The following is a 9,959-nucleotide window of genomic DNA, read 5'->3' as shown; positions in this document are numbered from 1 at the left end:
AAAGAAAAGAAAAGAAAAGAGAAGCGAAGCGAGGAGAGGAGAGGAGAGGAGAGGAGAGAGAGAAAAAAAAATAAAGACCAAAACACAATTACATAATTACATATCAATTACCAACGAAATAACAACAATAATATTAATAATAATAATAATAATAATAATAATAATAACAATAATAATAATAATAATAATAATAATAATAATAATAATAATAATAATAATATAATAATAATAATAATAATAATAATAATAATAATAATAATAATAATAAAAATAATAATAATAATAATAATAATAATAATAATAATAATAATAATAATAATAATAATAGCAATAATAATAATAATAATAATAATGATAATAATAATAATAATAATAATAATAATAAAAATAAGAGTAACGATAATAATAGCAATAATGATAATAATAATAATAATAATAATAATAATAATAATAATAATAATAATAATAATAATAATAATAATAATAAAAATAATAATACCAAATGTAGACAAGAGGTGACGGCTCCCACCAGAAGCAGCAGCAGCAGCAGCAGCAGCAGCAGCAGCAGCAGCAGTAGTAGTAGTAGTAATAGTAATAGTGGTAGTTGGGTTAAGGTTTGGTTACGTAGAAAGGAAGAGAAAAATAGTAGTAGTAGTAGTAGTAGTAGTAGTAATCTAAGTGCTTATATACTAATAAATTACTTATAATAATACTTAGTAGTAGTAGTAGTAGTAGTAGTAGTGCATTTGTACTTAGATACTTAAATAGTTACTTATAATCTGCAAGGAGGGAAACAGTGCATTGTAAACTTACTAACAGTAGTAGTAGTAGTAGTAGTAGTAGTAGTAGTAGTAGTAGTAGTCGTTGTAACTTATAACAAACTAAATTAAAATATGTCTTTCCCTCCTCTACTTCAACCAGATGGCACCACTGCTATCACATCTATTTCTAAAGCTGAACTCTTTGCTCAAACCTTTGCTAAATACTCTACCTTGGACGATTCTGGGCTTGTTCCTCCCTCTCCTCCACCCTCTGACTACTTCATGCCTCGTATTAAAATTCTTCGTAATGATGTTTTCCATGCCCTCGCTGGCCTAAACCCTCAGAAGGCTTATGGACCTGATGGGGTCCCTCCTATTGTTCTCCGAAACTGTGCCTCCGTGCTTGCACCTTGCCTAGTCAAACTCTTTCAGCTCTGTCTGTCAACATCTACCTTTCCTTCTTGCTGGAAGTTTGCCTACATTCAACCTGTTCCTAAAAAGGGTGACCGCTCTAATCCCTCAAACTACCGTCCTATTGCTTTAATTTCCTGCTTATCTAAAGTTTTTGAATCTATCCTCAACAGGAAGATTCTTAAACATCTATCACTTCACAACCTTCTATCTGATCGCCAGTATGGGTTCCGTCAAGGACGCTCTACTGGTGATCTTCTGGCTTTCCTTACTGAGTCTTGGTCATCCTCTTTTAGAGACTTTGGTGAAACTTTTGCTGTTGCCTTGGACATATCAAAAGCCTTTGATAGAGTCTGGCACAAAGCTTTGATTTCCAAACTACCCTCCTACGGTTTCTATCCTTCTCTCTGTAACTTCATCTCAAGTTTCCTTTCTGACCGTTCTATTGCTGCTGTGGTAGACGGTCACTGTTCTTCTCCTAAATCTATTAACTGTGGTGTTCCTCAGGGTTCTGTCCTGTCACCCACTCTCTTCTTATTATTCATTAATGATCTTCTAAACCAAACTTCTTGTCCTATCCACTCCTATGCTGATGATACCACCCTGCACTTTTCCACGTCTTTTCATAGACGTCCAACCCTTCAGGAGGTAAACATATCACGCAGGGAAGCCACAGAACGCCTGACTTCTGATCTTTCTAAAATTTCTGATTGGGGCAGAGCAAACTTGGTATTGTTCAATGCCTCAAAAACTCAATTCCTCCATCTATCAACTCGACACAATCTTCCAGACAACTATCCCCTCTTCTTCAATGACACTCAACTGTCCCCCTCTTCTACACTGAACATCCTCGGTCTGTTCCTTTACTTATAATCTGAACTGGAAACTTCACATCTCATCTCTAGCTAAAACGGCTTCTATGAAGTTAGGTGTTCTGAGACGTCTCCGCCAGTTTTTCTCACCCCCCAGCTGCTAACTCTGTACAAGGGCCTTATCCGTCCATGTATGGAGTATGCTTCACATGTCTGGGGGTTCCACTCATACTGCTGTTCTAGACAGGGTGGAATCAAAAGCTTTTCGTCTCATCAACTCCTCTCCTCTAACTGACTGTCTTCAGCCTCTCTCTCACCGCCGCAATGTTGCATCTCTTGCTGTCTTCTACCGCTATTTTCATGCTAACTGCTCTTCTGATCTTGCTAACTGCATGCCTCCCCTCCTTCCGCGGCCTCGCTGCACAAGACTTTCTTCTTTCTCTCACTCCTATTCTGTCCACCTCTCTAACGCAAGAGTTAACCAGTATTCTCAATCATTCATCCCTTTCTCTGGTAAACTCTGGAACTCCTTGCCTGCTTCTGTATTTCCACCTTCCTATGACTTGAATTCCTTCAAGAGGGAGGTTTCAAGACACTTATCCACCAATTTTTGACCACTGCTTTGACCCTTTTAGGGACTGGCATTTCAGTGGGCATTTTTTTTATTAGATTTTTGTTGCCCTTGGCCAGTATCCTTCCTACATAAAAAAAAAAAAAAAAAAAAAAAAAAAGTAGTAGTTGTAGTACTAGTAGTAGTAGTAGTAGTAGTAGTAGTAGTAGTAGTAGTACTAGTAGTAGTAACAATAATAAAAATAATTTTTCACTAACACATAACTATAGAATGATTAAAATATTAATGTTTGTCTCATAGTAGTAGTAGTAGTAGTAGCGCTCTCTCTCTCTCTCTCTCTCTCTCTCTCTCTCTCTCTCTCTCTCTCTCTCTCTCTCTCTCTCTCTCTCTCTCTCTCTCTCTCTCTCTCTCTCTCTCTCTCTCTCTCTCTCTCTCTCTCTCTCTCTCTCTCTCTCTCTCTCTCTCTCTCTCTCTCTCTCTCTCTCTCTCTCTCTCTCTCTCTCTCTCTCTCTCTCTCTCTCTCTCTCTCTCTCTCTCTCTCTCTCTCTCTCTCTCTCTCTCTCTCTCTCTCTCTCTCTCTCTCTCTCTCTCTCTCTCTCTCTCTCTCTCTCTCTCTCTCTCTCTCTCTCTCTCTCTCTCTCTCTCTCTCTCTCTCTCTCTCTCTCTCTCTCTCTCTCTCTCTCTCTCTCTCTCTCTCTCTCTCTCTCTCTCTCTCTCTCTCTCTCTCTCTCTCTCTCTCTCTCTCTCTCTCTCTCTCTCTCTCTCTCTCTCTCTCTCTCTCTCTCTCTCTCTCTCTCTCTCTCTCTCTCTCTCTCTCTCTCTCTCTCTCTCTCTCTCTCTCTCTCTCTCTCTCTCTCTCTCTCTCTCTCTCTCTCTCTCTCTCTCTCTCTCTCTCTCTCTCTCTCTCTCTCTCTCTCTCTCTCTCTCTCTCTCTCTCTCTCTCTCTCTCTCTCTCTCTCTCTCTCTCTCTCTCTCTCTCTCTCTCTCTCTCTCTCTCTCTCTCTCTCTCTCTCTCTCTCTCTCTCTCTCTCTCTCTCTCTCTCTCTCTCTCTCTCTCTCTCTCTCTCTCTCTCTCTCTCTCTCTCTCTCTCTCTCTCTCTCTCTCTCTCTCTCTCTCTCTCTCTCTCTCTCTCTCTCTCTCTCTCTCTCTCTCTCTCTCTCTCTCTCTCTCTCTCTCTCTCTCTCTCTCTCTCTCTCTCTCTCTCTCTCTCTCTCTCTCTCTCTCTCTCTCTCTCTCTCTCTCTCTCTCTCTCTCTCTCTCTCTCTCTCTCTCTCTCTCTCTCTCTCTCTCTCTCTCTCTCTCTCTCTCTCTCTCTCTCTCTCTCTCTCTCTCTCTCTCTCTCTCTCTCTCTCTCTCTCTCTCTCTCTCTCTCTCTCTCTCTCTCTCTCTCTCTCTCTCTCTCTCTCTCTCTCTCTCTCTCTCTCTCTCTCTCTCTCTCTCTCTCTCTCTCTCCTTGCTCTCTCTCTCTCTCTCCTTGCTCTCTCTCTCTCTCTCTCTCTCTCTCTCTCTCTCTCTCTCTCTCTCTCTCTTGCTCTCTCTCTCTCTCTCTCTCTCTCTCTCTCTCTCTCTCTCTCTCTCTCTCTCTCTCTCTCTCTCTCTCTCTCTCTCTCTCTCTCTCTCTCTCTCTCTCTCTCTCTCTCTCTCTCTCTCTCTCTCTCTCTCTCTCTCTCTCTCTCTCTCTCTCTCTCTCTCTCTCTCTCTCTCTCTCCTTGCTCTCTCTCTCTCTCTCTCTCTCTCTCTCTCTCTCTCTCTCTCTCTCCTTGCTCTCTCTCTCTCTCTCTCTCTCTCTCTCTCTCTCTCTCTCTCTCTCTCTCTCTCTCTCTCTCTCTCTCTCTCTCTCTCTCTCTCTCTCTCTCTCTCTCTCTCTCTCTCTCTCTCTCTCTCTCTCTCTCTCTCTCTCTCTCTCTCTCTCTCTCTCTCTCTCTCTCTCTCTCTCTCTCTCTCTCTCTCTCTCTCTCTCTCTCTCTCTCTCTCTCTCTCTCTCTCTCTCTCTCTCTCTCTCTCTCTCTCTCTCTCTCTCTCTCTCTCTCTCTCTCTCTCTCTCTCTCTCTCTCTCTCTCTCTCTCTCTCTCTCTCTCTCTCTCTCTCTCTCTCTCTCTCTCTCTCTCTCTCTCTCTCTCTCTCTCTCTCTCTCTCTCTCTCTCTCTCTCTCTCTCTCTCTCTCTCTCTCTCTCTCTCTCTCTCTCTCTCTCTCTCTCTCTCTCTCTCTCTCTCTCTCTCTCTCTCTCTCTCTCTCTCTCTCTCTCTCTCTCTCTCTCTCTCTCTCTCTCTCTCTCTCTCTCTCTCTCTCTCTCTCTCTCTCTCTCTCTCTCTCTCTCTCTCTCTCTCTCTCTCTCTCTCTCTCTCTCTCTCTCTCTCTCTCTCCTTGCTCTCTCTCTCTCTCTCTCTCTCTCTCTCTCTCTCTCTCTCTCTCTCTCTCTCTCTCTCTCTCTCTCTCTCTCTCTCTCTCCTTGCTCTCTCTCTCTCTCTCTCTCTCTCTCTCTCTCTCTCTCTCTCTCTCTCTCTCTCTCTCTCTCTCTCCTTGCTCTCTCTCTCTCTCTCTCTCTCTCTCTCTCTCTCTCTCTCTCTCTCTCTCTCTCTCTCTCTCTCTCTCTCTCTCTCTCTCTCTCTCTCTCTCTCTCTCTCTCTCTCTCTCTCTCTCTCTCTCTCTCTCTCTCTCTCTCTCTCTCTCTCTCTCTCTCCTTGCTCTCTCTCTCTCTCTCTCTCTCTCTCTCTCTCTCTCTCTCTCTCTCTCTCTCTCTCTCTCTCTCTCTCTCTCTCTCTCTCTCTCTCTCTCTCTCTCTCTCTCTCTCTCTCTCTCTCTCTCTCTCTCTCTCTCTCTCTCTCTCTCTCTCTCTCTCTCTCTCTCTCTCTCTCTCTCTCTCTCTCTCTCTCTCTCTCTCTCTCTCTCTCTCTCTCTTGCTCTCTCTCTCTCTCTCTCTCTCTTGCTCTCTCTCTCTCTCCTTGCTCTCTCTCTCTCTCTCCTTACTCTCTCTCTCTCTCTCTCCTTGCTCTCTCTCTCTCCTTGCTCTCTCTCTCTCTCTCTCTCTCTCTCTCTCTCTCTCTCTCTCTCTCTCTCTCTCTCTCTCTCTCTCTCTCTCTCTCTCTCTCTCTCTCTCTCTCTCTCTCTCTCTCTCTCTCTCTCTCTCTCTCTCTCTCTCTCTCTCTCTCTCTCTCTCTCTCTCTCTCTCTCTCTCTCTCTCTCTCTCTCTCTCTCTCTCTCTCTCTCTCTCTCTCTCTCTCTCTCTCCTTGCTCTCTCTCTCTCTCTCCTTGCTCTCTCTCTCTCTCTCTCTCTCTCTCTCTCTCTCTCTCTCTCTCTCTCTCTCTCTCTCTCTCTCTCTCTCTCTCTCTCTCTCCTTGCTCTCTCTCTCTCTCTCTCTCTCTCTCTCTCTCTCTCTCTCTCTCTCTCTCTCTCTCTCTCTCTCTCTCTCTCTCTCTCTCTCTCTCTCTCTCTCTCTCTCTCTCTCTCTCTCTCTCTCTCTCTCTCTCTCTCTCTCTCTCTCTCTCTCTCTCTCTCTCTCTCTCTCTCTCTCTCTCTCTCTCTCTCTCTCTCTCTCTCTCTCTCTCTCTCTCTCTCTCTCTCTCTCTCTCTCTCTCTCTCTCTCTCTCTCTCTCTCTCTCTCTCTCTCTCTCTCTCTCTCTCTCTCTCTCTCTCTCTCTCTCTCTCTCTCTCTCTCTCTCTCTCTCTCTCTCTCTCTCTCTCTCTCTCTCTCTCTCTCTCTCTCTCTCTCTCTCTCTCTCTCTCTCTCTCTCTCTCTCTCTCTCTCTCTCTCTCTCTCTCTCTCTCTCTCTCTCTCTCTCTCTCTCTCTCTCTCTCTCTCTCTCTCTCTCTCTCTCTCTCTCTCTCTCTCTCTCTCTCTCTCTCTCTCTCTCTCTCTCTCTCTCTCTCTCTCTCTCTCTCTCTCTCTCTCTCTCTCTCTCTCTCTCTCTCTCTCTCTCTCTCTCTCTCCCCTTGCCTCTCTCTCTCTCTCTCTCTCCTTGCCTCTCTCTCTTTCCTTGCCTGTCTTTGTCCTCATCCTCCTGTTCCTCGTCATCGTCCAACTCTCTCTCCCCTTGCTTCTCTCTCTCTCTCCTTGCCTCTCTTTGTCCTCCTTTTCCTGTTCCTCGTCATCGTCCAAGTGCTCTAGGTGGTCCTAGTCCTGACATTCAATGTTTTATTTTCTCTCCGCCTCATCCTGGTCTCTGTTACATATGTATTTCCTCCCGCGACCTTAAATCGCTCGTGTCTTTGAAGCTGAACCTCTCGCCGTAATGGACCTTTTAGCCAATTAGTGAGCCTTTTACTAAGTCAGCAGTTAGTCAGCAGATTAGCGAGTTTGCTCCTTGACTAAGTAATGAATACTTAAAGATTATGTTGGCTGTCATGCGTATACTATATGCTATCAAATTGTTCTTTGTCGAATCACTTACAATTTTTATTCATAAAAAGCAGATAAAGCATAAAAGTTATATTATGTAAAAGTTTAGAAATATACTCCGATTTAAGCATTTCTGAGGCAACAAGTAACAAGTAAACATTAGTGAACTCGAACATTGCAAACATATTTTAGTAATAAATCGATTCTTGACCAATACGTTACCTCGAGTTGGGGAAGAGTTCTTCTTATATATTTTCGTAGTCATATTAGAAGTTATTACATTCTTAGCTGGTCTGAGATGCAAGTCTATGCTGAAGACATTAAATCAATCTCATATCTTGCAAATGCATTCTTATCTGCCTTTGCTTCTTGGCCGATACATGACCTTGTGTTAGGGAAGAGTTCTACTTGTATATTTTTGCAGTCATGCTGGAAATCGTTACATTGTTACCGAGTCTGAGATGCAAGTCTGTGCTGCGAACATTAAATCAATCTTCTTTCTTGTCACTGTCACTTTTACATCAATTCTTATCTACATTCGCCTCTTGACTAACACATCACATCCTGCTGGTCAAGATTTGTGCTTACATTTTAACTTTAAACCAGTCTTCAACTTTGTCACTCACAGTCGTAAAGTCATTCCTGTCCACATTTCTCTTTTGAAGAATACATAACCTCGTGTTGGGGAAGAATTTTACTTGTAAATTTTCACAGTCATGTGAAAACTCATTACAATTTTACCGAGTCTAAGCTACAAGTATGTGCTGCTGGCTGGGGAATGTCGCTTCATTCAGCTATCCCTTCATTCTCGTCCCCTTCAATCCGGCAAGGCAGACCAGGGTTAGTTGGCACACTTTGTACATTCTCAGTGATGGAAGAAAACTACAAAGAATTTTTGTTTGTTTATGCTTTTATTGAAAGATAAAAACATTCATCTTACTTTCCATGAAAAAAAAAAAAATTCCAAACCAAAGCTCTGCATTACTTAGAAAAAAAATAATAATAAGTGCGCCAGCATGCCCCAAATCAGAGGTAAGTTGACACACACTATGGGGTAAATTGGCGCATTACATATAAATAGCAAATTGGAGGAGGCAGTAGACACCTGCCGAAACGATAATTACTCCCAGTGAGGTCTAAAGCACTGTTCAGGGGGTGCTGTGAACTTATCATTAAACCCAGCTGTGACCTCACTGAACGTTTCTCTTTGTGTCTCACAACACAAGGGGGTAGTCACAGCCTGCCCTCTAAAGACAACTCTCTTCCTCCACACAAAACTACAAGCACCTAATAACACACACACCCTTCACTCAAAAAAATTTTAAAATCATGGCGACTCCTACACCAGCCTCGGAGTCCCCATCTGGGGAGGGGACCATAAATGTCCCCAGGTCGGACTGCCTTTCCGTTGACGACCCTAAGTGTCTTGACACCCCCCTCAACTTTTTCTTCATTAACTTCTGCAACATTCGCGGTCTAAGATCTAATTTTCAATCTGTAGAACACCACCTCTCCTCTTCTAAACCTCATCTTCTTTTCCTCACTGAAACTCAGGTGTCTGAGGCAACTGACAGTAGCCCCTTTTCTGTTCCCTCCTACTTTCTCTATCCTCATTTTCGATCCAAAGCTGGATGCTGCGTTTATGTGCGCAATGACTTAACCTGCTCTCGTGCCCACGCTCTTGAATCTTCCGAGTTTTCCACCATCTGGCTACGACTACAGAGTCATTCTCATATTAAATTTATCTGTGCTGTATACCTCTCTCCTAATTCCTCTGACTATAAGAAATTCTTTGACTACTTAACTTCCAAAGTGGAGCACATTCTGACCCTCTTCCCTTTTGCAGAGATCTCCATTCTTGGAGACTTCAATGTTCACCACCAGCTTTGGCTTTCCTCTCCCTTCACTGACCATCATGGTGAACTAGCCTACAACTTTGCTATCCTCCATGACCTAGAGCAATTGGTGCAACACCCTACTCGTATTCCTGACCGTCTTGGAGATACGCCCAACATTCTTGACCTTTTCCTGACCTCTAATCCTTCTGCTTATGCTGTCACCCTTTCTTCTCCGTTGGGCTCCTCCGATCACAATCTCATATCTTTATCTTGTCCTATCACTCCAATCCCTCCTCAGGATCCCCCTAAGCGAAGGTGCCTCTGGCGTTTTGCCTCTGCTAGTTGGGGCGACCTGAGGCGGTATTTTGCTGATTTTCCTTGGAATGACTACTGCTTCCGTGTCAGAGACCCGTCTTTGTGTGCTGAGCGCATAACAGAGGTGATAGTGTCTGGCATGGAGGCGTACATTCCTCACTCTTTTTCTCGTCCTAAACCTTCTAAACCTTGGTTTAACACAGCTTGTTCTCGTGCTATACATGATAGAGAGGTGGCCCACAAAAGGTACTTAAGCCTTCCTTCACCAGAATCTCATGCACTTTATATTTCTGCCCGGAACCATGCCAAGTCTGTTCTCCAACTAGCCAAAAACTCCTTCATTAACAGAAAATGTCAAAACCTTTCAAGATCTAACTCCCCTCGTGATTTCTGGCATCTAGCCAAAAATATCTCCAATAACTTTGCTTCTTCTTCTTTCCCTCCTCTACTTCAACCAGATGGCACCACTGCTATCACATCTATTTCTAAAGCTGAACTCTTTGCTCAAACCTTTGCTAAAAACTACCTTGGACGATTCTGGCCTTGTTCCTCCCTCTCCTCCACCCTCTGACTACTTTATGCCTCGTATTAAAATTCTTCGTAATGATGTTTTCCATGCCCTCGCTGGCCTAAACCCTCGGAAGGCTTATGGACCTGATGGGGTCCCTCCTATTGTTCTCCGAAACTGTGCCTCCGTGCTTACACCTTGCCTAGTCAAACTCTTTCAGCTCTGTCTGTCAACATCTACCTTTCCTTCTTGCTGGAAGTTTGCCTACATTCAACCTGTTCCTAAAAAGGGTGACCGCTCTAATCCTTCAAACTACCGTCCTATTGCTTTAATTTCCTGCTTATCTAAAGTTTTTGAATCTATCCTCAACAGGAAGATTCTTAAACATCTATCACTTCACAACC

The sequence above is a fragment of the Scylla paramamosain genome, chromosome 46, assembly GCF_035594125.1.
Source record: "Scylla paramamosain isolate STU-SP2022 chromosome 46, ASM3559412v1, whole genome shotgun sequence".
Lineage (NCBI taxonomy): Eukaryota > Metazoa > Arthropoda > Malacostraca > Decapoda > Portunidae > Scylla > Scylla paramamosain.
The sequence above is the reverse complement of the archived record's forward strand: the minus strand, read 5'-3'. Positions refer to the sequence as shown.